At 40.7% G+C, this 25,804-nt stretch overlaps 1 protein-coding gene across 24 annotated transcripts in view; it reads left to right on the top strand.

Moving 5' to 3' along the window:
* SIPA1L1 (signal induced proliferation associated 1 like 1) overlaps nucleotides 1–25,804 on the top strand; it is a 366,004-nt gene that overhangs the window by 178,412 nt on the left and 161,788 nt on the right. For all 24 annotated transcript variants that reach the window (XM_086709388.1, XM_086709371.1, XM_086709372.1 and 21 more), the window contains one exon: nucleotides 3,670–3,728. The gene's annotated coding sequence lies outside the window, so the exon portion shown is untranslated. The remainder of the gene's footprint in view (nucleotides 1–3,669; nucleotides 3,729–25,804) is intronic.

Below are 25,804 nucleotides of genomic sequence, written 5' to 3'. Positions count from 1 at the left end.
GGCTGCCATAGATTTCTTGTACTCCTCGGTGCCTTTGCACACACTCTCTCTCTACCTAGAATGATGCTGTTCTCCTCTTCCTCCCTTGACCATCTTTAATCATTCAAAACCCATTTCAGTTCTTACCTGCTGTGGAAAGACTTCCTTTCCTCACCCTTTCTCCCCACTCCTCCTCCATGATAATTCCTGTGAATCTCTAGCTCCATAGCACTTGTGAATATTGTGTAACTGTTATAACATTTAATTTAAGTTATTGACGCACAGGCTTGTCAGCTTCCTATGTAAAAGGCTTGTGAGCTCCTTAAAGATGGGAACATTATCTTCGCATTTCCAGCATCTAGTGCAGTTTCTCACACTTATCAATTATGCAGTAAATGCAGTACAGTGAATGGGTTTCACTTTTTTTTTTTCATTTATTTTTTTTCTTTACTCCTTTGCTCTTTATTTCACTCATGATACAAGCCCATACAAAGAGAATGTGAATCCTTATAATGTGCCCATGGTCTTGTTGTCTATGGTAATTATGTATTCTCTCCCTTTCCCAATATATTTGGGCACAACCCTGGTAAGTTAATGGCTTCCTCTCATCCCTGGGATGTTAAGTATCTAAGTTTTAGACATAGTATAGATGGGTAAGATGAAGTCAAGATACAGAAACTGTTTGAAGTATGCAGATCTAGAAAGTCAAGACTATTTCATCTGTCAGGTTTGCTTCTTCAGTTTCAAAAACTGGAAGAAATTGTACTGGAAACAAATCTATTCAACAGTGTTTTTTTTTTTTTTTAAGTTTTTTTTTTTTTTAACGTTTATTTATTTTTGAGACAGAGAGAGACAGAGCATGAGCGGGGGAGGGGCAGAGAGGGAGGGAGACACAGAATCGGAAGCAGGCTCCAGGCTCTGAACTGTCAGCCCAGAGCCCGACGCGGGGCTCGAACTCACGGACCGTGAGATCGTGACCTGAGCCGAAGTTGGACGCGTAACCCACTGAGCCACCCAGGCACCCCTATTCAACAGTGTTTTAAGAGCCCTAGTTAGCTTTTAAAATGTCATTATTGTTGTCCAAAGGGCACCTTCCAAATTGTGTTTCTAAGCTGCTCACATGACTTTTATTCTGTGTATAGATTATATAAGGGTATGGAACATTGAAGGGTCAACTTAGGGTATATCCACTTCTTTCTTTCTGTCTCCTTATCTCCCTTCTCTCTACCCCTATTCCAAGACCAGCCAGAAATTCTGTCGTCCTTGTGTTTTTTTTTTCCTTTTCAGTGTTCTCTGTTTTTATTTAAATTTTTAATATTTTATTTATTTATTTATTTATTTATGTATTTATTTATTTATGTATGTATTTATTTATTTATGTTTGTTTAGTTTTCTTATTTTTTTAAATTTACATCCATATTACTTAGCTTATAGTGCAATAATTTCAGGAATAGAATTCAGTGATTCATCACCTACATAAAACACCCAGTGCTCATCCAACATAAATCCATCACACATAAAACACCCAAGTGCCCTCTTCAATGCTCCTTGCCCATTTAGCTTATCCCCCCCCACCCACAACCCCTCCAGCAACCCTCAGTTTGTTCTCTGTATTTGTTTAAAAAATTTTTCAATGTTTATTTACTTTTGAGGGACAGAGAAAGACAGAGCATGAGTGGGGGAGGGGCAGAGAGAAAGGGAGGCACAGAATCCGAAGCAGGCTCCAGGTCCTGAGCTGTCAGCAACAGAGCCTGATGCAGGGCTCGAACTCATGAACCCTAAGATCATGACCTGAGCCAAGTTTGGATGCTTAACCGAATGAGCCACCCAGGCGCCCCTGTTCTCTGTATTTAAGAGTCTCTTTCGTTTTGTCCCCCTCCCTGTTTTTATGTTATTTGTGTTTCCCTTCTCTTATGTTCATCTGTTTTGTATCTTAAATTCCACATGAATGAAGTCATATATTTGTCTTTCTCTGACTAATTTCACTTAGCATAATACCCTCCAGTTCCATCCACGTAGTTGCAAGTGGCAAGATTTCATTCTTTTTGATTGCCGAGTAATACTCCATTGTATATATATGCCACATCTTCTTTATCCATTCATCCATTGATGGACATTTGGGCTCTTTCCATACTTTGGCTACTCTTGATAACACTGCTATACACATTGGGGTTCATTCCTATATCCTTTGGATACATGCCTAGTAGTGCAATTGCTGTGTCATAGGATAGTTCTGTTTTCAATTTCCCTCATGAGGAGCCTTCGTACTGTTTCACAGAGTGGCTGCACCAGTTGGCATTCCCTTGCACCTTTTCTTTTAATGGTGTTTTTATTTCTATGAACCTGAAGGTGATCATAATATGCCACCCCAAAATATGCTACTTTGGCGCAAGGATTATTTTGAGTGAAGGAAACTGAGCAATAGCAGATGCAGGAAGAGTTTTCTGTCGTTCCCCTGACAATGGGGCATAAATTTCCATTTGTCAAGGTGCATCCCGTCTCTGTACCTGGAAGAGGAGAACCCTTCTTACCACTGGAGAAACTTCAGTCTGTATAATCTTACTAAACAGTCCTATCTACCATACATTTCCTGGTCATCTTTCCAGTTTATCATCCTTAGGAGCCCAATCCCCCTTTCCCTGTTTAGTCACTTCTCCACAATTTATTGCCCGTTGTTAAAATGGTATTTAAGCCCCTGAGTCAGACTGCTTCCTTGGGTTTTAACTTTTTTTCTGTGACATCCCCATGCGTGTAGAAATATTAACATAAACCTTTTCTCCTGTTAATTTGTCCTTGTTAGTTTAATTGGCAGGCCTCTAGAAACTGAACATGAGAGGGTAGAGAAAAAAATTCCTCCCTACAAACTAGATGCCAACAACATGGCTGAATCTTACATACACTGAGGCAGGTGAAATTAGACATGGTATTTGTAGCTATCCTCAGCCCTGTCAGGGCACAGCATCCCGAGGAAACATCACAGCAGAGATCGACTTTCATGTTTTTAAGTTCTTCTTAATTAAGAGTGTGCTTTGCTGTATTGTTATTTGTCCTGAGGTCTGAATAGAGAAAAAGTTCTCATCTTTCATTTTCAAATATTCACAGCCTTTCCAGGGTTGTAGAGTCCCTAGTTGTGTGAGTGTGTTTCTTTAGCGTTCTGTGGTATGCTGAATATTCAAAGTGTTAACAAACACGCAGTATCAAATATTTGAATCAACTTTGTGTATTTTTTCTGAGAACTCTTCCCTCATGTCTCTGAGTTTAGAAATTTAGAAATTAATTGAAGCTGATTTATCTAACTTTAATTTGCAGTGATGTGAGTAGTGGTTTCTAAGGGGTAGACTACATGGTTTTTGAGATCCTTTTAATAATTCCGTTTTTGTTTCAGTTTTACAGATAGCAGTCCAAGGCAATATTAGTTGATTAAAATGTATTTAGCTTGTTTGACGATAGATGCAGATGATTTGAACTTGAAAATATTGAGAGATACTCTAATACTACAGATGTTTTCTCTGACTTCTAATTTAAATGCAGCTGCCTACTTGCAAAGGCTGGTTTGCCTCTTGCAGAAAAACGATGAAACTTTTTTTTTTGCAACTATTTTATTTTAGTGAAATTTCTTTTGTACTTAGCTGTTGTTTTCCTGTTTTTGAACTGTTTTCTAACTATTTTATATTTTTCTTTTCTTTTCAGGTTATTCATTGTTAATGTGAATGATGTTTAAATTTCTGCAGCCATGACACAAGAATATAGTAAGTGCTATCCTGTACTTCCTATGACCTACCTGCTTTAAAATGAGTTGACTTTGTGTCTTTAAGTTGGAGCAGTGGAAATACAGAAACGTTTTTTTTTAATCTACTTTTCTCAAAGGGATCAATTCATTTGGTCGTCTGCTTTTTGAGTCTATAGCCATATATATAAATTCTTAATGACAGTGATTAATTTCATCTTCAGACGAACACAGTATTGTTCAGGCTGTTCCCAGTAAATATCAGCAGAGCAGATATTAGGGTTGGATCCGTATCCTGCATCCCATTTATCTCCCGTGTAGGAGCTCCAGGGTAGTCCCCATTAGAGGCAGTCCCATCCCTGCTTTGTCCACGAGTGACTCCTCAGCCAGTGTTGGCTGTTACCTGGAGGGAAGGATGGTTTCAGGAACGGCCCAGTAATCCTGCCCTGGCAGATGAGACTCCTGGGCAGGTCTGCCAGGAACTTCTGGCAGAAGTCGTCTCATACTTAAAACAGGGCTAGAGGAAGAGCCTGCCGCTCTCTCTCTCTCTTCCTCTGGATGTTGTTATGTGCTGGCATGAGATCTGCTGTGGCTGCAGCCTGAGCAAGAAGCCACACAGGGTGGAGGACAGAGAAGCAAGCCCCGAGGCCTCCAGAAGTCCAGGCCTTTGAGCCAGTGCATTTCCTTTTTGTTTAAGCCAGTTTACGTTGGGAGCCAAAACATCCTAAGTGATTCACTTAAACTCCATTTTATTTTTAGTAATCCATTAGTTTCTCCCTGGGGAATGTGGGAGTAATTGCAAAGCAAGGCAAAATAATACCATTAAATTAAACTGGCAGGGCGTGCTGGTGTTGACTGGCATCCTCGGGCGGCACCCTCTTCCCTCTCAACAGTTAACAGATAGAGTGATTTAGTATTCAAAGACAGGAGAATAAAATCTATCGATTTCACGGTCTCTTTTCCCTCCGGAAGGTTTTGCCTTGTAATCAACCCACTTGGGCTGTGAATTCTGAAGAGGGTCTTGGTCTGCCCGCCTGAAACCAGCTCCTTGCGTAGGTGCATACTTGGCGGTGTGGACCTGCTCTGTGTGTCTTACAACCACCTGTGGTCAAATTTCTGATTCCTTGTTTGAAAAGTTGATACTGGGGCACCTGGGTGGCTCAGTCAGTTGGGCGTCCGACTTCAGCTCAGGTCATGATCTCATAGTCTGTGAGTTCGAGCCCCGTGTCGGACTCTGTACTGACAGCTCGGAGCCTGGAGCCTGCTTCGGATTCTGTGTCTCCCTCTCTCTCTGCCCCTCCCCTGCTCATGCTCTGTCTCTCTCTGTCTGAAAAATGAATAAAAACATTAAAAAAAAAAAAAGTTGATGTGAATATTTCAGATATAAAAACAATAGCATCAGGAATAATACAACAAATACCCATATGTACTTTCCTACAATACCCTGGAGAAATGGAATATTTGCCAATTCTGTGGTGCAGTTAAACATCCAGGGTAATGCGCCCTAACAGCAGTGCCTTTCTCTACCTCCAAGGAACCACTGTCCTGATTTTATTCTTTCTTTTTCTCATGCATCTTTATCACATTTGTGTAATACAACTTTTTGTATGCTTTTTAACGTCAGGTAAATGTAGATACTGTATGCATTTGTTCTTTAAAATCACAGAGGAGTTGAGAGTAAATTCAGGATCGTGGCAAGAGGCTACAGATTTGTTCTGAGACACTTGTCAAAAGATCTTTTATTACTAGATGTCCTAGTGATCTATAATAAATCAGAGACTTTAGGGGTGCCTGGATGGCTCAGTCGGTTAAGCGTCTGACTCTCGATTTTGGCTCAGGTCATGATCTCATGAGTTCGAGCCCTGCGTGGGGCTCTGCGCTGACAGTGGGGAGCCTGCTTGGGGTTCTCGCTCTCCCTTTCTCTGTGCCCCTCCTCGGCTCGCTCGCTCGCTCTCTCAAAATGAACGTTTAAAAAAAATGTGTTAGACTTTAAATTGTGGAGTTTAATCAACATGTAGACAACTTTTTATCTTGGTTTCTGTAATTTGGGGTTTGGTTTGCTGGTGAGTTCCTTTTCTTCACCTGCTTCTGCACCCCTGTGCCCCTCTGGCACGTGCGGGATCAACTGGGTCATGACTGGGCTTTTCAGAGTATATTGGTTGCTTCTTTATTTAAGTAGCTCTAATCATCCCGCGGTCCGAGTGCGTGCTTTTGGCCACCGTAGGTAAATGTGCATTTTCCTGCCATTGTGCCTGCTGAGTTTACTTCTGTGCTTTCTGAACTGTTGGTTCGTTTGTTGTACTGGTGGCAGCAGTTCTGGGAGAGGCACCCACCCCTATGAACAGGTTGGGAAGCACGGTATGTACTTTGCAACATAGTACCGCAGTCACTTGTTCTGTCTCGTTCTTTCCTTTGGTGTCCCAACTGGAGTCTTAGAGATCATTTTGTAGCATGCTTGTCTGAAATACATCTTCGGTCATTTAACTTCTGCAGTCAAATAACTCTTTCTTTTGCTCTTGGAGAATTCATATTACCCCTTATTCTTGTTTGGAATGTGGCCTCCACAGAACTGAATAGTCACTTCCATTCCGAGATCATTAATCCTTTCAATTTGAAGGCATAATTACTGATAAAGTGTCAGAGGAAGATTTATGACCATCAGAAGAGAATTTCTCCCCCCTCCTCCACCCCAGGACGTTATTTTTGTTTAAATGTTTAACATGTGGGGGGAAAAAAAGTAAGCTCAAAAGATATTTTCTCCTTAATTCATGTATGTTGTATACGTGTTACAGAAAGGAAAACAGTAACATCTTCGGTTGAAATAAAATCGGAGGTTTGTGTGCTAGGTGCGTGCGTTTTTCTGTTGTCAAAAGAATGGGTCCTTCTTTTAATTTTATTTAAATGTAACTATCTATAGCTTTTTTTTCCCCTCCAGTGAGGGCCCAGGATCTTAAATTAAAATGTTGCCAATGTGAGAAGATTATAGCCATCAATGGAAACACCCAATCAATGAGGGCCCTTGTAAAAAGAGCTACTCTTCTACTGGAAGACCAGATTTCAAGATAGTGCGCCATATTGTATGTTATGCCAAATGTAAACACAATAAATGTGAGATATTTAAAATATAATCTTATAGTATGTTTTTTAAAATATTTATTTAGTTTTGAGAGAGAGAGAGAGAGAGAGCAGGGAAGGGGGGCAGAGAGAGAGAGGGAGACAGAGAATCCCAAGCAGGCTCTGCACTGTTGGTGCAGTGCCCAATGTAGCGCTTGAACCCGGGAACCCTGAGATCATGCCCTGAGTCGAAACCAGGAGTCTAATGCTTTAATTGACTGAGCCACCCAGGTGCCCCCGATAGTGTTTTATATGCATTTTCTTATTTTAAGAATTTAGTGTTACAGTGCTTTTTAAGGGAAGAAAACTGTTGAAATTTTTCTTTGAGAAATCAGTACTATGAACTGATGTTTTTGGTCGTGTGTGTGTGTGTGTGTGTGTGTGTGTGTGTGTGTGTATGTAATGACATCTTATTTGTTTTTTTTTATATAAAGGGATTTGTAGACTTAGCTTGATTTTATACCTCAAAATGAAATGGTGCCTTTGTGGGGGATGGTCCACGGGGCTGAGAGAACTGCTAGACAATGAGTCAGACGCGTAATTGGGTCTTGCTCTCCGCACCCTTGTTGACTTGAAAGCACTGGCCATAGACCATTTAGTCTGGGAAAGCAATACATGAATCATCTAAATTGGCACAAATTATTTGGAATGCTACTAAATGTTTTCTGCTCTTTATTCTGATTGAGGGAATGAGAAAGGGAGACTTGTTCTTTGAGTTTGAAAGTCCTCTAGAGGATACATATACATTTATGGAAGCAGATTTCTTTCCTAAATAGAATGGAAGGCAGTTGAATATTTGACATTTGTGTGACAGTTTCAATTTTTGTGGGTTTGTTTTAGAATATTCCTCCAAGCTCTATATATCCTTACCTTTATGAAGAAGGTGGTGAACTGTTGCCTGTTAGGAAGGGGAATCCGGGGGTGCCGTCTTGCTGTCTGAAGCCTCAGCTTAACCTCCACAGCACAACTGGGGTAAGGGGAGAATCCTGCAAGTTTATGTTGTGTTTATTTTGTTTCCTCCTAACTTGTCCCACTCATCAGCATCTCGCATATTTAGGATGGAATTTTGTTCTCCTTTTCTTCCCTTTCTCAAAATGAAGGGTCAGTAGACTTGTTGAGACCTATTAGGCATCTGGCAATGGAAGTGGGTGAAAACCGTTTTTTTTATCTTCACTAGATAATAAGTGTACTTTGTTTCAGTGTATTTTATAGCAAAAACTTTAAAATAATCATATTCGTTTTAAAGTAGAGGACATTTATGAGTCGTTTAGGTTAAAGATAAAATGAAGACTTTCTTTATATAGAAGGTAAGCCTTTAATTAGTTCTTTTTGTCGTTGGGGGTGGGAGTTTCTCTGACGATACATTAGGGGTCTTGCCCAGCACTTTATGTCTTACGTATCTGCTCTGAAGAGAAAAAGAAGCAGATTTTTCTAATCTATAGCAAAAAGACAAGATTTTTGACTTGTAATGTGCGTTGACTTTGATACATGGATAAATCTTCATTTTTGTTTTGGAATATATGTGAGTGGGCATCTCCTAAGAATGCATCTTTTGACAGGAAGTAGAAGAAAGCCATAGCTCACCATGTAATTTTGTATTTTGCAGGCGTAACTACTGTTTTGTGTCTGTGGCCAGTGTGTACAAGCATGTGAGTCAGATTGTTTTTGTTCGTCTAGGGCATTGCTCTCTGTTAGACATTGCCACATTCATTTTGGGGTTGTTGAAAATCAGGTGTTCAAATTATAAAATTATTGTCAGCACTTCTACTGAATTAAGTTGATAGATTTTAGAATGAGTTTCCAAGAAACTGGTAAAGTATTTCATGAATCCCCTTGACAAAATTATGTATTATGTGGTTAGTGCAGCTTTTTCCCCTAATACAAATCACAGAAACCTTTGTATAGCGATTTAGGTTATGTTTATGAAGAGTGCCCCTTCTAAGAACTGTGATTCTGTTTGTCGCAGGGACTTGTTTATGACCCAATTAACCTTTCACGTCATCTCTTTTTGCAATTAGGAGCCAAGAGACCATGCCTCAGTACCAAATACAAATCAGCCAACCCTATTGCCTTTGGTTTGCATATTGTATAAATAATTGGGTCATTAGCCAATACCTAAACAGAGGGGCATGAAAAGTATATCTCTGGTGGGAATTTAACATCACTTGATGGCTTCTAGATTACTTTGTGTAAATTATTTCTTCCATGGCAGTCAGTACCTCTTGTTTAATGGGTGCAGTGATTTGTAAGACCTCAGTCAGGAATTCCAAAGTTCTTAATGAGTGTAAAACTGCCTAAAGGAGTTGTGTGTTTGATTCTGTCCTATCTCCCTCAGGAGCAAATGCCTTCTAACTTGGTGCAAACGAAATCTCAGTTTTCTGAGTGAATGCTAATCCCTGATGAAAACTTCCCATCTCTATCTCTCTCTCTTTTTTTTCTTCTCAGATCAATTAAATAGAATTAGTCTGCTCTGTGGGTTAGGGGCCCCTTCTCTAATCTGGAGAGCTCTGCTAACCCGTGTGGAAAGGTAGACCAGCTGTTTCTATATCTGTCTGGATATTTGACCCCATCCCTAAAATTTGATAATGTGCCCACTGTACTTCATGAAGGCCTCAGGTAAAGAGGGAGTTGCCAGAAGGTAGCCACACTCTGCAAGTGAATGGAGCTTATTGCTTGTAAAGATGTAGGCCAGGGCCCAGCATTAATTGCTGCTATAATTTGATTCTTTCATTGTATTTCGATGATGTTTTGGAATAACATCCTTTCAGTTGTATTTGTCCAAAGCATCAAAAAATCCTTCCTTCCTTCCTTCCTTCCTTCCTTCCTTCCTTCCTTCCTTCCTTCCTTCCTTCCTTCCTTCCTTTCTTTCTTTCTTTCTCTTTCCTTCTCTCTCTCTCTCTCTCTCTCATCTATGTATTTAAGTCATCTCTACGCCCAGGGTGGGGCTTGAACTCACGACCCTGAGATCAAGAGTCACATGCTCCTCCGACTGAGCCAGCCTGGCGCCGCAAGAAAATCTCTTTTAATTCTGTCTCCCAGCACATTAAAAAAAAAAAAAATACTGTTAAGACTCTTAAATATAGAGCACAAACCGAGGGTCTCTGGAGGGGTTGTGGGTGGGAGGATGGGCTAAATGGGCAAGGGGCATTAAGGAGGACATCCGTTGGGATGAGCACTGTGTTATATGTAGGGCATGAATCACTGGAATCTACTCCTGAAATCATTATTATACTATATGTTAACTGGGATGTAAATTAAAAAAAAGAATACTTCATAAAAATATACATACTTGCGAAAATGTAAAAAACAGATAAACATAAAGATGAAAATGAGAACCATCTAGAATTTTACTATCTAGAAGTAGCTGTTATTGACATTGGCGAATAATGTGTTCTCCTAGAACACAGAGTACACCATTAAAGCGGGGATAAAACCCTTACTGGTGAAGGACTGACGGAAGGTTGTGGCACGCAGACACTCTGGCATACCTATATATGGTACGTGTCAAATCTATTGTCATCTAAACTGCAGCAAGTATTTATTTCTACAGGTTGTCACCATTTCGTCATAGGATACGGAGACAGCCTCTTTAAAGAGAAGGTGGAACAGCCCTACTGGTTACCTTTCGTTACCATTGATTTTTAGGGAGAGATTTTCATGAGCAGGGCGTGCTTTTCTCTGTAGGTGGGAGTTTTTGTGTTGTTTTTTTCTAAGTGAAGGAGTATTTGAAATAAGCTGCTACATAGAAAGAGTAGAAGAATGGTATGCTTTTAAAAGAAATATATTCTGCCCCCCTGATGGAAAGGAGAGAAAAGTCGAACAACCAAAGGCTGTGTGTGGTAATGCCTTAAAGATAACTGAATGTCATAGTCTGTCCTGGGCTTTCTTTGTTTCATGTGGCATATCTGTCTCCTGGCACATCCCCGAGTGCTGTGCCTCTTCTCTCTGCCCCCTCCCCTGTCCCGTGACAGCTTCACACAACTTAGCAGCTCCACATTGCAGAAGTTTGGAGTTCTGCACTGACTCAGACCTTTGATTGTCCCACTTCCTGCTTCAGTTTACGATAACTTGGGTTATTGTCTGGTTTTCAGATCATCGCACCACAAAAACTCCAGCAACAGACATCTCCCTGGATCTGAAAGTATTTGTCCTCTGTGGTGTCGTGATAGTTTCTGAGCATTTGCTTGCTGTCCTTGTTGTCTGAGGCTCAAAATAACTTGGTATGCCACAGCCCTCTCAGCGTCCAATGGGCTGCTTTAAGCGTCCTTAACTGAGGCATTCTCCATGAGCAGTGATGCGCTTCAACCAGTTGGCCAGTAACGACCCCCACAGTTTCTTGTCCTGAGGCCACTGTGGTGTAAACAGAGCAAGTGATGAGAGCTTTGTCCTCTAGCCTCTCTTCCAAGTAAAGAGTGTAGGAGTTGTTTGAAAGGAAGTCTGCGTTTTGTGGTATCATTCACTTTTGGCGTTGTGTCTGTTTAAATTTTAGCCTGGAATTCTTCGGGAGACTCCACCCCTGGAAGAAAGTGAGGATTTTAAAAAGAATGTTAATGCCGAAGCTGCTCATGTTCGTAAAAACATAGGACCTTTGTTGAATATTCTTTGTTACACAGCAGCAGCTTACTGGGTTTCACTTTTGCCATTGTGGTGCCTTCCACTGAGAGACTGGTTGGAATTTTATTAGGCAAATATTGCCAAGTTTTTGATTATTTGATAAGTTTGTGTTACTGGAAAGCATTCAAACTTTGATTTGTTGGTCTCACAATGTGTTTTTAGTTGTAAGCATCAAATTGAGATCTTTGTATTTCAGTGGTTGAAGAGAGCAGATTTTAATTTGTCGCCAAAAGTCATTAATAAGTAATAATTTATTTTGCTACCTGCTTTACCTGTGAAACATTTGGATTTTACACGATGATGTTCAATAGTTCTGAACCTTGTCTTTTTATCTACAATGTTGGGATAGACAAAGACAGCTTGATGGATTTTTTTGTTTCTAGGCAAGATTACAATTAATCTCTTTTTGGAAGGGATTTGGATAAGTCACTTTCAGTGGGTCTCCCAGTCCTCTTCTTGGTTCCTTACAGAGGGCTGCCTTTTTCCTTCTCCACCTTTCTCCTTTTACTTCTTTCTCCTTTTCCGATGAGATGGGGTTGGGGGAGAGGGTAGCGGTAGACAGGTTTGACTTCTCTAAGTGGAGGGTGAGCAGAAAACTGAGTTCAGGTAAAGAATGAAGTGCTGGACCTGAGCTGGGAAAAAAGTTAAAGAGGAAAGAGCTTGGGTGAGAAGTGTGTGGTCTTCAAAAGTAAAACACTAAGGGGAAATTGGGAAATTGCTAACTCTGCCATTACTCCGTCAACTGTTTTTTTTCTGTGACTTCAGCTGCACCAGATAGCCACTGTCTCCCGACCAAAGTCTGGGGACCACTTTTGAGCAATAGTTAACTTGTCAATGTTCTCTTCCTCCCCATAGTAGATGCTCAGTTAATAGAAAGTGTGACTGACCTACTGACTTAACCACAGGAAAAAAGATAGGCTTACTTGTTCCTTAAAACAACCAGCCCAGTTTGCTATCAGATGAGTCCCTCCTTCATTAATTTTGTGAGGAGGATAGGGTAATAGGTGGAACACTTAAAAAAAAAATTATGCACTAGGATCTCTCTTATTTTCTCTAGGGGAATGAAAAGTATGAGAAGCTATTCAGGTTTTAAGATAAGAGGGCACACTGTTGTCTAGCTCCCGGCCAACCATTCTCACATTTCATTTCTGTCCTGTCAATTGGTTGAATTAAAATTGTATCCTGAAATGTTGTCACATTCTTTGAGATTCTTGGAGTCCCCTAGAGGTGGTGTGAAACCACAGCTCAGAATCACTCCTTGGGGATATAATCCCTTGTCCAGAAAGGCAGTTTAATCTCTCAGGTCTGGAGGAATGTGATCTGGATGCTTGAATGTTTCTCTTCTGCCTTTTCTAGTTTGTTACTTCAGATCTCTGTCCTTAGCACCACGACTTTAAACTTGATTGTCAAGTTCACTTTCTTCTTAATGGTATAAAATAGAGGCAGAGTCATGGTACTTTTTGGGAAGAATTTGTGTCTGTCTTCTGCTATTTCTGGATACAAAAGGCAAAGTAGACCCATTCTTACAGGTTTCAGTGCTTAAAAAACAGGGACAACAAAGATGAACGAGAAAGGAGGGAAGGAATTGGGGGAGGGAGGAAGGAAGAAAGGGCCAGCAAGAAGGCAAGAGTCTGGTTTCTTTCCTTTTTCTTTTTTTTTCCTTTTGAGAGAGAGAGGCGAGGGAGGGGCACAGAGAGAGTTGGAGAGAGAGAGACTCGTAATCAGGCTCCATGCTGTCAGCACCGAGACTGACGTGGGGCTTGGACTCAGGAACCCTGAGATCATGAACAGAGCTGAAACTAACAGTGACACTTGAATGCTTGAGCCAGCCGGGTGCCCCAAGAGTCTGGTTTCTTTTTTTTTTTTAATTTTTTTTTTCTTCAACGTTTTTATTTATTTTTTTTGGGACAGAGAGAGACAGAGCATGAACGGGGGAGGGGCAGAGAGAGAGGGAGACACAGAATCGGAAACAGGCTCCAGGCTCCGAGCCATCAGCCCAGAGCCCGATGCGGGGCTCGAACTCACGGACCGCGAGATCGTGACCTGGCTGAAGCCGGACGCTTAACCGACTGCGCCACCCAGGCGCCCCAGAGTCTGGTTTCTTAAGCAGTTACTGTTTTTCTTTTACAGACCCCCTACCCCCCCCCCCTTTTTTTTTTTCTGACATGTTTATTGAATGTAGTGTACCACTCACTGCAGTCATGGGGGTTTCAAATCTGGGAGAACACTGTTATCTATAAAATAGTTTCTTAGTTACTGTTTCTCAGATGTTTTTTAGCACAAGAGAAGACACAGTTATTTCAGATTATTTCAAATTTGTTAGTCGTTTTCCTCCAATGGCACAGGACAACATTGTTTTTCTGTGACCTTTAAAAAGGCCACGGGGTCTGTTAGATGCTGGGATGCTCCCTGTAACCCTGTCTAGATTCGGCCCACATTCCCAAATGAGATAATGGATACAAAAATGCTCTCTAGTAAACTGTAAAGTATCATAAGTAGAAGTATTACAAATAGTATCATCTGTAGTCTTTACTATTATTCTCTGCTAGAGTGGGTGACTCTCAATACTCTGTTTAGTTCATGACCTCCATCTGAGAACTGACTGCTTTCGACAATCCTGTTTCCAGGGAATAGCTGTTTCTTGATTATGCCATTTTTTATCTGCTTGGACCTTTTGCAGAAGTAAATGATTTGCATATTGAACAAAAGTTGTAGCATATATTGCATTAAAATGCGTTTCTGACATTTCATACTATTTACAAATACAGGGGTCACTGCCCCTCATATGCGGCAATAATGGTGTATTGGCAATGACCCTAAAGTTCCTGGCCACGTGAAAAATACCTTGCTTTTGTAATTACTATTTCAGAGTCTCAGCCACACTGCTTGTTCAGCAGGGGGACTGCTTCTCTGGCAGATGGGCTTGTAGCCTCTGTTGAGCTTCTATGTAGAATATTGCTGTTTTGATTTAACTCTTCGTCCTCAGGCTTTTTAATTTGTACATATTCATGTGAAAGACTGTTCCGAGAGATGTGTGGCCTGGTCTACAGCAGGTATAACTTGCAAGGAGAATTAGGAGGGGGAGAAAGACATTTCCTTCCTCTCTCTCCCAGAGTGACTGGAAAGCAGAACCATTTTTGTCTGTTTCAAGTCCTCAAGCCCCTATGGGGGAAGAGATGCTGCTCCTGCAGATACGGTCCCAACAAGTGCCTCCTTCAGTGGGATGATGCCATGTCACATTTGCAAGCAGGACTGAGCGTGCTTCTGCACTGGCAGCGGCTGCCTCATCAGAAATGCTTCCTTGGATTTCACAGTAAACCTGTACTGACTCTGCGGGAGCTCTAAAACCCTGTCCTGGAGATTTGACATTCGTGGTAGCTTGCTGATAGTTTACACGGACAAGCCACTTGGACTTATTTCAGAACACTACTTGCTTGCTATCAGCGGCTTGTTCCTCTGAAGGGAGGAGATGGGCTAGTTATTGCACGTATTCTAAGACTGCCTGATTAGAGGGACATTTCTTGCTTACGTTGTATTTTCTTTCCCTTCCAACATACAGACCTTCCTCCACTTCGGATGGGTTCCATCCCAAGAAACCCATCCTAAGTTGAAAAGAGTGTAAGTCAAAAGTGCATTTAATACACCTAGCCTACTGAACATCAGAGCTCAGCCTAGCGTACCTTACGTGTGCTCAGAACACTTGCATTATTAGCCTCAAGTTGGACGAAATCATCCCACATAAAGCCTGTTAACCAGAAAGTGTTTAATGTCTCGTGCAGATTGTTAAACAGTGTACCGAGAGTGAAAAACAATGGCTGTCCGTGTCCTTGTTGCTTACCCTTCGGATCGCGTAGCAGACCAGGAGCTGCGGCTGGCTGTCACTGCCCAGCATCACGAGTGAGGATCTTAACACGCATCACTAGTGGGGAAAAAGATCAAAATTCAAAATTCCAAGTACACTTTCTGTTGCTTCCACACGGTCGTAAAGTCGGAAAATCATTAAGTTGGACCATCATCCTAAGTTGGGGACTGTCGAAATCAAATCAAATATATCGAAATCAAATTCTATGAAATGCTGTGATAAAGTGGAGTCCTAGAATTTGCTTTTAGGAATTTTGGATTGTTTAAACCTCAGTATTGTAGCTAGGCTAGCAAAAAAGTTCTCCGTTATCTTGGAAGTGATGTCTTGGCTGAATAAGAAAAAGAAGGGTAAGTAAGGTTGCAGTGGAAACACTTGGTTTACCTGATGAAAACATTTGAACTCTTATTAGCACAGAAGTCTCCTTCTTCAAAAGAGATGATATTTAAACTTAATTATTTAGGCATTTTAAGTTGTTTGAAATCAGGGCAAAATCAAGAGTACCCAAACCTACAGTGAAAAGAAAGTCCCAAGTTGTAGCTTCCACATCAATCAGACTTATTTACACTGCAAGGAAGAAATTTCCTGTCTCCACCTCTAGTAAGTATATATAATCCTCTACTGCATCTGAGGTGAATGAGCTCTTCTACTGGGCCATTTATTAAATGTTAAGTTCAATCCATTGGTGAGTAAATGAACCTGGAGACCATGGTCCATATTTAGAGTGTTTGGCTAACCTAAGAATTCTCAACGTTTGTTAGTCTGTGATCTCTCCACTTTAAGGAAATACAGGCCTAACTGCATAGTTATTTGTTAAAAGTAGCAAAACAAATCACTCACAGGGCAGGAAACAGATGGGTCGTTGCATACTTCTTTCTCTAAAAGATAATCTATGTTGACACCCTGTGTATTTCATTCAAACAAGAGGTTCCAGTCCTTTGCCAGATTCTCTCTTACTGCTTCAGGCGAGCAGGATAGCCACTGGAAGAGCATTCCTCAAGGTTCTCCTTTCCATACCTTTTCTATCGGATGGCACAGAGGGATTCTGTACACCTGGGACCAGCAGTGGTTGCCTGACTCCTGGGGTAGGAGAGACAGAGGAGCCAAAGGCAGCTTCAGGGCTGGCCTCCTTCCCAGCACCCCACCTCCTTCATTTTTCCATTCTCCATGCTTCCCTCCCTGCTCTGTGACATCCTGCTCCTCTCCACAGGTGACCTCTTCACCCCCTCCATCCCATGGTCCGCTTGCCTTCGAGATGTTGATTCTTAGTCGTGTCATTCTGTCTCTCCCTTCTCATCCCTTCTTTGCCTGTGAACAGCCTTCAGCTCTTTCTCTGTCCAGCACAGATCTTCCCACCTGTCTCAGGTCTCTCTCATGCTGTCCTGTCTCCAACATGGGGAAGACAAGCATGGGGGAGGGGAGGGTTACCTCATCACTCTCTTATACCTTTCGCCCTTAAGTTTTTTGTTTTTTATTTTTTGAGATATGATATACATGCAATAAAATGTGTCAATCTGAAGTGTTAAGATTTAGGTTGTTTCTAGTTTGGGCTGCTATGAATAAGGCTGATGTAAGCAACCTTAGGAAGTCATTTTGTGGACATATATTTTCATTTCTCTTGAAAAAATACCTAGGAGTAGAATTGTTAGATCATAGAGTACATGTATGTGTTTTACTGTATAAGAAACTACCAAACTCTTTTTCCAAAGTGGTTGTGCCATTTTCTACCAGCAATTTATGAGGTTCTAGTTGCTTCACATTCTTATCAGCATTTGGTGTTGTCAGGTTTCGTTTTGTTTTGTTTTTAATTTTAGCCCTTTCTGGTGGGGTAAGAGTGAAAAGGTGTCTCGCTATGATTTTAGTTTGTTTTTTACTGAAGTCTTAATGATTTGGGGTATCTTTATATATCTTTTTCATGTGCTTCTTGGCCATTTATGTATCTTTTTTTTTTTTTTTTGGCAGAGTATCTGTTTTCAAGTCTTGATTGTTTTTCCAAATTATTATTGAATAATCTTTTAATTCTTGATATATAAGATTTCAAATATACATTAAAATATATATTATATATTTAAGATATATATTTAAACACAGACACATACATGGTGCCTCTTGATGAGAAGGTTTTGTTTTAAACTTAGGCTTGGTCAGTGCTTTACTGTATGTCATCTAAGAAATCCCTGCCTGGCGTGCCTGGGTGGCTCAGTCGGTTGAGTGTCTGACTTTGGCTCAGGTCATGATCTGGCGGTTCTAGCCCCACGTCAGGCTCTGTGCTGACAGCTCAGAGCTTGGAGCCTGTTTCGGATTCTGTGTCTCCCTCTCTCTCTGCCTCTCCCCCACTTGCTCTCTCACTCTCTCTCTCTCTCTCTCTCTCAAAAATAAATAAATGTTAAAAAAAACTTTTAAAGAGTAAAATAAAATTCTAAAAAAAAAAAAAAAGAAAGAAAGAAATCCCTGCCTGTCCAGTTTTGGGAATATATTTTCCAATGTTTACTTAAAGGTACTTTATGGTTTCATCTTTTACATTTAGCTTGATAACCTAACTTTAATTTTGTGTGTGTGTGTGTGTGTGTGAAATAAGGCAATTATTGAGGTGACTTTTTTTCATATGCATGTCTAGTACTATTTATTAAAAGACATTTTTATTAACTGAGCTGGTGTCTTGGTTGAAAATCAGTTGACCGTATATTTATGAGTTCATTCCTGGACTCTTCTTCTGTCCCATTGGTCTGTTGTCTGTTCTTATGCCGATTTTATGCTGCTGTCTTGAGTACTAGGGCTTTATAATTTTGAAATCAAATAATGAAGTCTTCCAACTTTGTTCTTATTTTTATAATTGTTTTGACTATTACAGATTGTTTGCATTTTCATGTAAATTTTAGAATCATCTTGCCTTTTTTATCCCCCCATAAAAATACTAGATTTGTAATCTCTATACCCAACGTGAGGCTCAAATTCATGACCCTGAGATCAAGAGTCACATGCTGTACCATTTGAGCCAGCTAGGCTCCCCTATAAAGCTTGCTAGATTTTGATTGGGATTTCATTGAACCTAATTTTCAATTTGTGGAGAATAGACATTTGGGTAATGCTCAGTCTTCTCGTCCATAAACCTCTCCACTTAATTTCTCTCAGCAACATTTGGCAGTTTTCAGTAGAGAGGTTTCTCACATCTGTTAGGTGTGTGAGATTTTTTTATGCTTCTGTAAATGATCTTTTAAAATTTCATTTCTTAATTGTTTACTTACTATTTGTATATTGACCTGCAAACCTCCTAAATCACTTGCTAGTTTTAATTGTGTGTGTGTGTGTGTGTGTGTGTGTGTGTGTGTGTGTGTGTGTGTTGTATGGGATTATTGGTTGACATAGATCATGTAGATGTTTAAATAATGATGGTTGTACTTTTTCCTTTCCCATCTTTATACCTTTTTGAAGATTCATACTATTCACCAAGATTTGTTTTTCTTGGCCTTACTGAACTAGCTTAGAACTTTCAGTATAAGACTAACCAGAAGGGATGAGACTGAAATCTTTGCCTTATTTGTGATTTGAGGAAAAAAGTATTCAGTGTTTCCCTGCTCCGTTTATACCTAATTTTTTTACACAGTGGCTTTTGCTCTTAACTCCTGTAATTCTTTAATCTCCTTACTTCCAAGTATACAGAGCTAAGCCAAATGTTCCTGGGCTTTCCTTTGTTTGTGACATTTGTGCTACATTATCCTCGTTCTTCTCTTTGTTTTCTGCCTCATCTCCCCGAAAATTACCTCCTCCTTCTCTTTTCCTTCTTCATTCTCTCACCTCCATGGAAATACCTTCTTCTCTTTCACTGGCTTTCTTCTTATTATTCATTTCTTCTTCTTTTTGTTTATTTATTTTGTGAGAGAGGGACAGAGAGAGAGGGAGAGAGAGAGAATCCCAAGCAGGCTCCCATCTATCAGCACAGAGCCCGACGTGGGGCTTGATCTCACAAACCGTGAGATCGTGACCTGAGCTGAAATCAGGAGTAGGATACTTAACCAACTGAGCCACACAGGCTCCCCTGTTCATTTACTCTTACAGCACGTATTTATGGATCAGGCGCTCTGTGGTCAAGTGTGCTGGTATCTGGCACCGTACAGGTTGATAGGGCCTGGTCTCTGTCCCCAAAGAGCTCACCCCAAAGCATGGGAAGTGCTTTGAAAGAGCGGATGGCTCCTTGGAATCCCTTGGCGGGGGTGGACATCTCACCTGGTCTAGGGGGCAGAGGGAAAGCCTTCTGGGCAGGGGCCTGCACTGCCTCTGCCCTCTGCATGCGCAGTTACCCAAGATCAGAGGTGGCGCTCCTTTTATTCCTCTGCATGTGGTCATACCTGTTCTCAGTCATTTCCAAGCCATCCCTGAGCAGTTTCCACATCCAGCCAGAAACACAGGTGTTGGGATCACTGTGGTGCTTAGCCCTTTGTGTCCTCTGTGGCTTTCTGTGAAGAGCTAGCCTAATAGTTCTTTAGCACTTGATGGTAGTAACTTGTTTGTCTTTTCAGGGACTCTACAGAATTTTATATGCATCAGAAATGATGTTTTTGAATAAACGAGCTCCTTGAAAACTATTGTTTTTTTCTTTGTGCCCTGTATTTTATTACTAGATGGATTTTTAAATTAGTTGAATTATGAAAATGGCTTGGGAACATATTAATTTTCCAAGATAATTTTTGTGTTGGAATGTTCCCGTGAGGGTTTCCCTCCAAGCTACTGGACAGTAGTAAGTAGCTTTCTGGCTTTCTGTCTTGTTGCTGTTGGAAGAGCAGACTCATGTTCGTGAGCTATACTTCTTCAAGATTTCTGCCTAGGGTTTTCATTCTGTTTCTTTATCTAAACTGTCTTTTTCTTTGCTTGTCAGAATGCATCTCTTATTAGAAAGCTCTGCTAATTCTTGTAAAGCCATAATGATGCCACAGAATGCATTTCTTAAAGTAGGTACCAACTAAGGATTAATGTATTTTCAGATCATTCAATTATAAAGCTATGAACAGTGTCTTAATGCTAATGGAATAGATACATGAAGGGTTGTTTAGTGATTTCACTGGAATGAAGGTGAAGCAATTAAATGCATTAAATATATACAAATTGAATTATATATTTCTTGTTTCAGGCAAATGTATGCTACCTAGTATCCATTAAATGTGTCTGCATAGCTTTACTGTGCTGAAAAATGATGTGAGTCTGTAAACCTAATTATGTAATGAGAAGTCTGTTATCAGCATTTTATTCACTGAGTTTTTATCATTTACCAAATTTACATTACTTTGAAAGATAAAGAACTTATCTTTTATTACCAATGGATTTTTTATTTCTATCCTTACAGAGAGGAGTGTAGTGATTATTGAAGGTATTTATGAATCAGATAAAAATCGATGTATGTGTGTGTATGTTTTATTGTCATTTCTTTAATGCCCTAAAAATTCAGTTATTAGCATATAGTCAACAGGAGAAATCAGTGTTTTAAATATAATGTACACTAGGATGTAAACATTTGTAATATTCTTAATTAAAAATAAAATAAATATGGTTTTCAGTATAAAAGTGACATGAAAAGACATGATTATATATGCACCTGCTTACACTGTTGGACCGGAAGCAGTTTTTGAGCCTTACTCCCCAGACGTTGTATTATTACCCTTTTTGTTTTTAAACTCGTTAGTTTGTTTGCTTGTTTTCCCTTAATATATGATTACAAATGCTTTACCTTTATTATAGCTAATAAGAGTTCATCGTGATTCAGGATCAGTGTTTTTCAGTGCTGAGAAAGATTTGAGAAGTCCTTCTGAAGGACTGCCATAGTGTGGCTCCCTTGGCCTTATTGAGGGCCTCACAATGGAGGATCCATTTCCCCATAGATTGAGATTTAGTAGGTATAAATTGTTCTCATTGATTTATTCTCTTAATTCCTACCTTTTCAATTATCTTACCATCTTTTAGGCAGAGTCTTAGTTGTGAGAGATTTTTTTTGGTAATGCCCTTTGTCTTGTTCTCCTAGGCAGAGTGCCTGGTTGCCCTCACAGGGAGGGGGCTGTCCCACAGGGAAGCCAGGTAATTCTGCTATGGCCATTGCAAATCAGGGGACCTCTTTTGATTATTTCTGATGTTTTATTTATTTTCTTGTTCTCTCTGCCCAGATTGGCCAGATAGAGTTAGATCTGACAAGGTCAGCTGCAAACATGTGATATTTTCAATCACAAGTTGGCCAATCAGGAGGTTTCTATTTAGTTACTTGAACTAGGTCACCAGACACATTGTGTTAATCCTTTAGTTTAAATGGGCCATCTGTTGAGTCACCCTGGTAATTGTTCCCTTTTTGAATGCCTGTGGACCCAAGTTAAGCTGCAGCCAAGGGTGTTAGGAGTCTTTTCAAAGAGACTAATGCACTGCACCGTGGGCCCCTCTCAACTGAAACTTGCTCTTGGGGAGTCTCTGTTGCCCACTTACTTGCTTCTGTATTCCTTTTCGTCAGTTGTGAGAGTTGTTCTGTATTGTTGTTATTTTAATTGTGAGAGTTTGAGATTGTAAAAGTTGAAGGTCATGCTTACTGAGGATAATTAGAAAAAGGGAGAAGAGGGTTTGGGAGTAGGAAAAAGAGGCCAAACATTTGTCAGTAGCAATAGTTTATTTCTTTGCTGGGAAGCTTTGGGAAAGGGAAGGGAGAGAATGGACAATAAACCTATTCCGTGTATTTGGGCTTTTCTGTCCCTCGGGAGAGGCCCTCCGAAGGGTATAATGGGGGAAGTCAGAGCTGAGGGTTTTAGCAGAGTAATTTAAATGAGCTGCCCAAAGCATCTGAATTGTGCATTTTACTTTGTGTTAACTGATTTTCTGGGGAGATCTGGAAAGTAAGAGTCAAAAACATGGAGTGTGAAGTCTGGAAGGCAGTGGCCACGTAGATGGAGAGCCAGACTGAGACAGACCTCTGTAAGTATGTTATCTGTGAAAAAGAAATACCAACTCTGTCCTGGGCCCTCTTCTCTTCTCTCCCGAGGTGATGTCATCGAGTTCTGTGACTCTCAGTGCCATCCGTGTGCCTCTGTGATAACCACTTCTGGATCTCCAGCTCAGACTTGCTTCAGATTTAGATCTTCAGCAGCCTCCCTGGTGTCTCCATATGTCTAGTGGACATGGTTAATACAGAGTTCTTGGTTTCTATGTAAAGTGAGCCTGGTCTCCCAAACCTCTGGTTTTAACGCTGAAGTTCCCACCTCTCAGGAAACCTCTCAGTCCTAGGCAGACCAGCATGGTTGGCCCTCTGACTTATAGTCCTTAAACCTGGTTCTCTGCCACTCTGAATTTCTCAGGAGAATCATCCACCTAGAACCATCCACCCATCTCGACATTCAAGAGTTGCCCTTAATTCATCGTGTTATACATCCAGCAGTATGTCATGCTGCTTGCTGACATCTAAATTTTGAGCGTGCCTTGTTGTCTCTACCTTCAGAAACACCCACCTCTCTCCATTTCTCTCCATTTCTGCTGATCCCACCTTAATGCATGCCATGTGCATCTCATGCTGGGTCATGTCACAAGACAAGGCCATGGAACCCTGCAGCTGCTTCATGTTGCTCTTACCAAGGCCTCCAAGCTTCCTTACAGTCTATTGCCATCTGTCTCTCCTACCCCAAGCCACTCCCCCTCCCCTCCAGCCATATTGGCTTTCTTTACTTTGGGCTTGCAAAGTCCGTTCATATTTTACATCTTTCCACTTGCTCTTCCTTCTGCCTGGAATGTCCTTCTTTTGGGCAGCAGATTCCTTCTTGACATTTAAGTCGTCTTATCTTAAATGACTTCTTCACAGAGAGGCCTTCTTTGACCAATTGACGAGAGTAAGCAACCAGCCATCTTCTGTACAAGAACGTAAGCTCTTTGAGTGATGGTTTTGCCATCCTCACCATCCTATCCCCAGGTTTTAGAACAATTCACAGAGAAGTTATCCAGGAAATATTATTTTAAAAAAAAATTTTTTTTTTAACGTTTATTTATTTTTGAGACAGAGACGGAGCAGGAACGGGGGAGGTCACAGAGAGAGGGAGACACAGAATCTGAAACAGGCTCCAGGCTCTGAGCTGTCAGCACAGAGCCCGATGTGGGGCTCGAACCCACGGACTGTGAGATCATGACCTGAGCCGAAGTCGGACGCTTAACCGACCAAGCCACCCAGGCGCCCCCGGGAAATATTATTAATTGAAGTGGAGAATAAATTTAATTACCTCAAGGCATCTAATTAAAACTTTGAAGGAAAGAAGATTTTGAAAGATTTTTAGCAAGCAAGTGGAAATTGGGGGGTATCTGTTATTGCTGCTACAAAATGTATAGAATCTCGTTGAGGTAATGCCATATAATGACATCATCCTTTATGTTAGTTAAAATTCTTTAAGAACCTTTTCAGGTTTATTCACAAATATATTTTCCTGGGGTGCCTGGGTAGCTCAGTTGATTAAGTGTCCCACTGCAGCTCAGGTCATGATCTTACAATTCGTGAGTTTGAGCCCTGAGTCAGGCTCTGTGCTGACAGCTCAGAGCCTGGAGGCTCTTTCAGATTCTGTGTCTCCCTCTCTCTCTGCCCCTCTCCTGCTTGTGCTCTCTCTCTCAAAAATAAATAAACGTTAAAAACAAACAAACAAAACAAATATGTTTTCCTATGTCCTATATTTCCTTTGAGTTATAAGTCATTCAGTGGTCAGCTGAATTATATTAAATTAAATTAATATTAAAACTCCAAGAGCAGTTTTCAAGACTACCCTGAGTGGAAAAGTAGAATTGTCATCATGTACATCAGTCTGTGGGCCATGAAGAGAGAGCCTGGGAGCCTTCCTCACTTGACTTTGACCTAAGGGACTAGTTTTGGAACTTGGGTAGTTATAAACCATTGCATTTCAGTGTTAAAGATACTTCCATAGCAGGGTCTGAGCCTCCGGACCCTGGCACTTGAGGCCAGGCAGTTCTTTGTGCTGGAGGCTGTCTTACTGTAGCATGTTAGCAGTCTCCCGTGGCCTCCACTCCCCATTTATAACAACCACAGATGTCTCCAGATACTGCCAGATGTCCCCCTGGGGACAAAATTGAAACCCACTACTCTAAACAGTTACTGTATTTTCTTCCGTATGCTTTACTCTGGGAAACTACTATGTAAAAAAACCAAATAGATGGCTGGTTTTGGGGGCTGGGAAGAGGAGGGAATGTAGCAGACTTTTAAAAAGCTATTATAAAGAAAGATTCTTCATCTTACATCATTACTAAGTTATAAGAATCTATTTTCAACTTAGCATGCCTCTCTAATTCCACGGTAAGCTTTGCGTTAGAAACCCTAAAATATTCTGAAGGAATTTGTTCTTTCAGTGTTTCTATATTTTTCGCCTGCTCCCATCACCATGGAGCCGAATGCTTTGAGAGACATGTTAGGTTAAAAACAGTAATGACAGAAGAGGAAAAAATGTGTTTCTTCTGTTTCATTTTTCCTTCTTTTCAGTTCTTTACCTCTCAGTCAACTGAGTGGGATCTTTAATTTGAACGTTTTAAAATTGGGCATCAAGGTAGGAAAGGCATGTTTTTCAGAGCATTTTTCCCCCCTGGAAAATGCTCATGTCAGAATTTGAGCGGACCTATGAATTGATACTCCAAGATCATGGGACACGTACCAGAACTGTGTAGGGAGAGAGCCTTTTTCCTTGGCCTGCTCCCATTTTACAGATTTATGTGCATCAGAGGTCACATTGAATTGCTTATTAGGATTCTTCTACATCATATAGAATTTTTTTTCCCTGCATAGAAAGCAAATATCAGAATGTATGTATGCTTGGGGCGCCTGGGTGGCGCAGTCGGTTAAGCGTCCGACTTCAGCCAGGTCACGATCTCGCGGTCCGTGAGTTCGAGCCCCGCGTCAGGCTCTGGGCTGATGGCTCGGAGCCTGGAGCCTGTTTCCGATGATGTGTCTCCCTCTCTCTCTGCCCCTCCCCCGTTCATGCTCTGTTTCTCTCTGTCCCAAAAATAAATAAAAAACGTTGAAAAAAAAAAAAAAGAATGTATGTATGCTTGTTTTTAGTGTAGAACTGATTGATTGTTTGAATAAATGTAGTTTGCATCAACTTTCTTAACTGAGAACTTAGCATACTATTGTGTATGAAGCATTAAGTAACCAGAGATCACCTATTAATTGAAGAATTTGAATTTCTAATCTCCTTCATTAGTAGTGGAGATGTTGCAGGTTGATGTTGCACATAGTATGCTTGAACTTGAATCAGTCGTTTCCTATGCACAGGAAACCAGAGATGGCTCACTCAGACTGTCCTTTGTATTTTTCAGGTGAGGTTTTTATTTGAAATTCATACCCTGGCGCAGTTACATACTTTGAGCTTGACCCATCTGAATGGAACATTCTGCTCATTACTTTCACATGTGCCAAGGATTAATATCAAATCAGAGAAAACTTCCCCCCCCTCATATTTATGAACATAGTATCTTCTGTTAGTTCTAGGAACATGTACTGATGTTAT

This window comes from Puma concolor, chromosome B3 (assembly GCF_028749965.1).
Source record: "Puma concolor isolate L17-30 chromosome B3, mPumCon1.1.hap2, whole genome shotgun sequence".
NCBI lineage: Eukaryota > Metazoa > Chordata > Mammalia > Carnivora > Felidae > Puma > Puma concolor.
The sequence above is the reverse complement of the archived record's forward strand: the minus strand, read 5'-3'. Positions and strand labels throughout refer to the sequence as shown.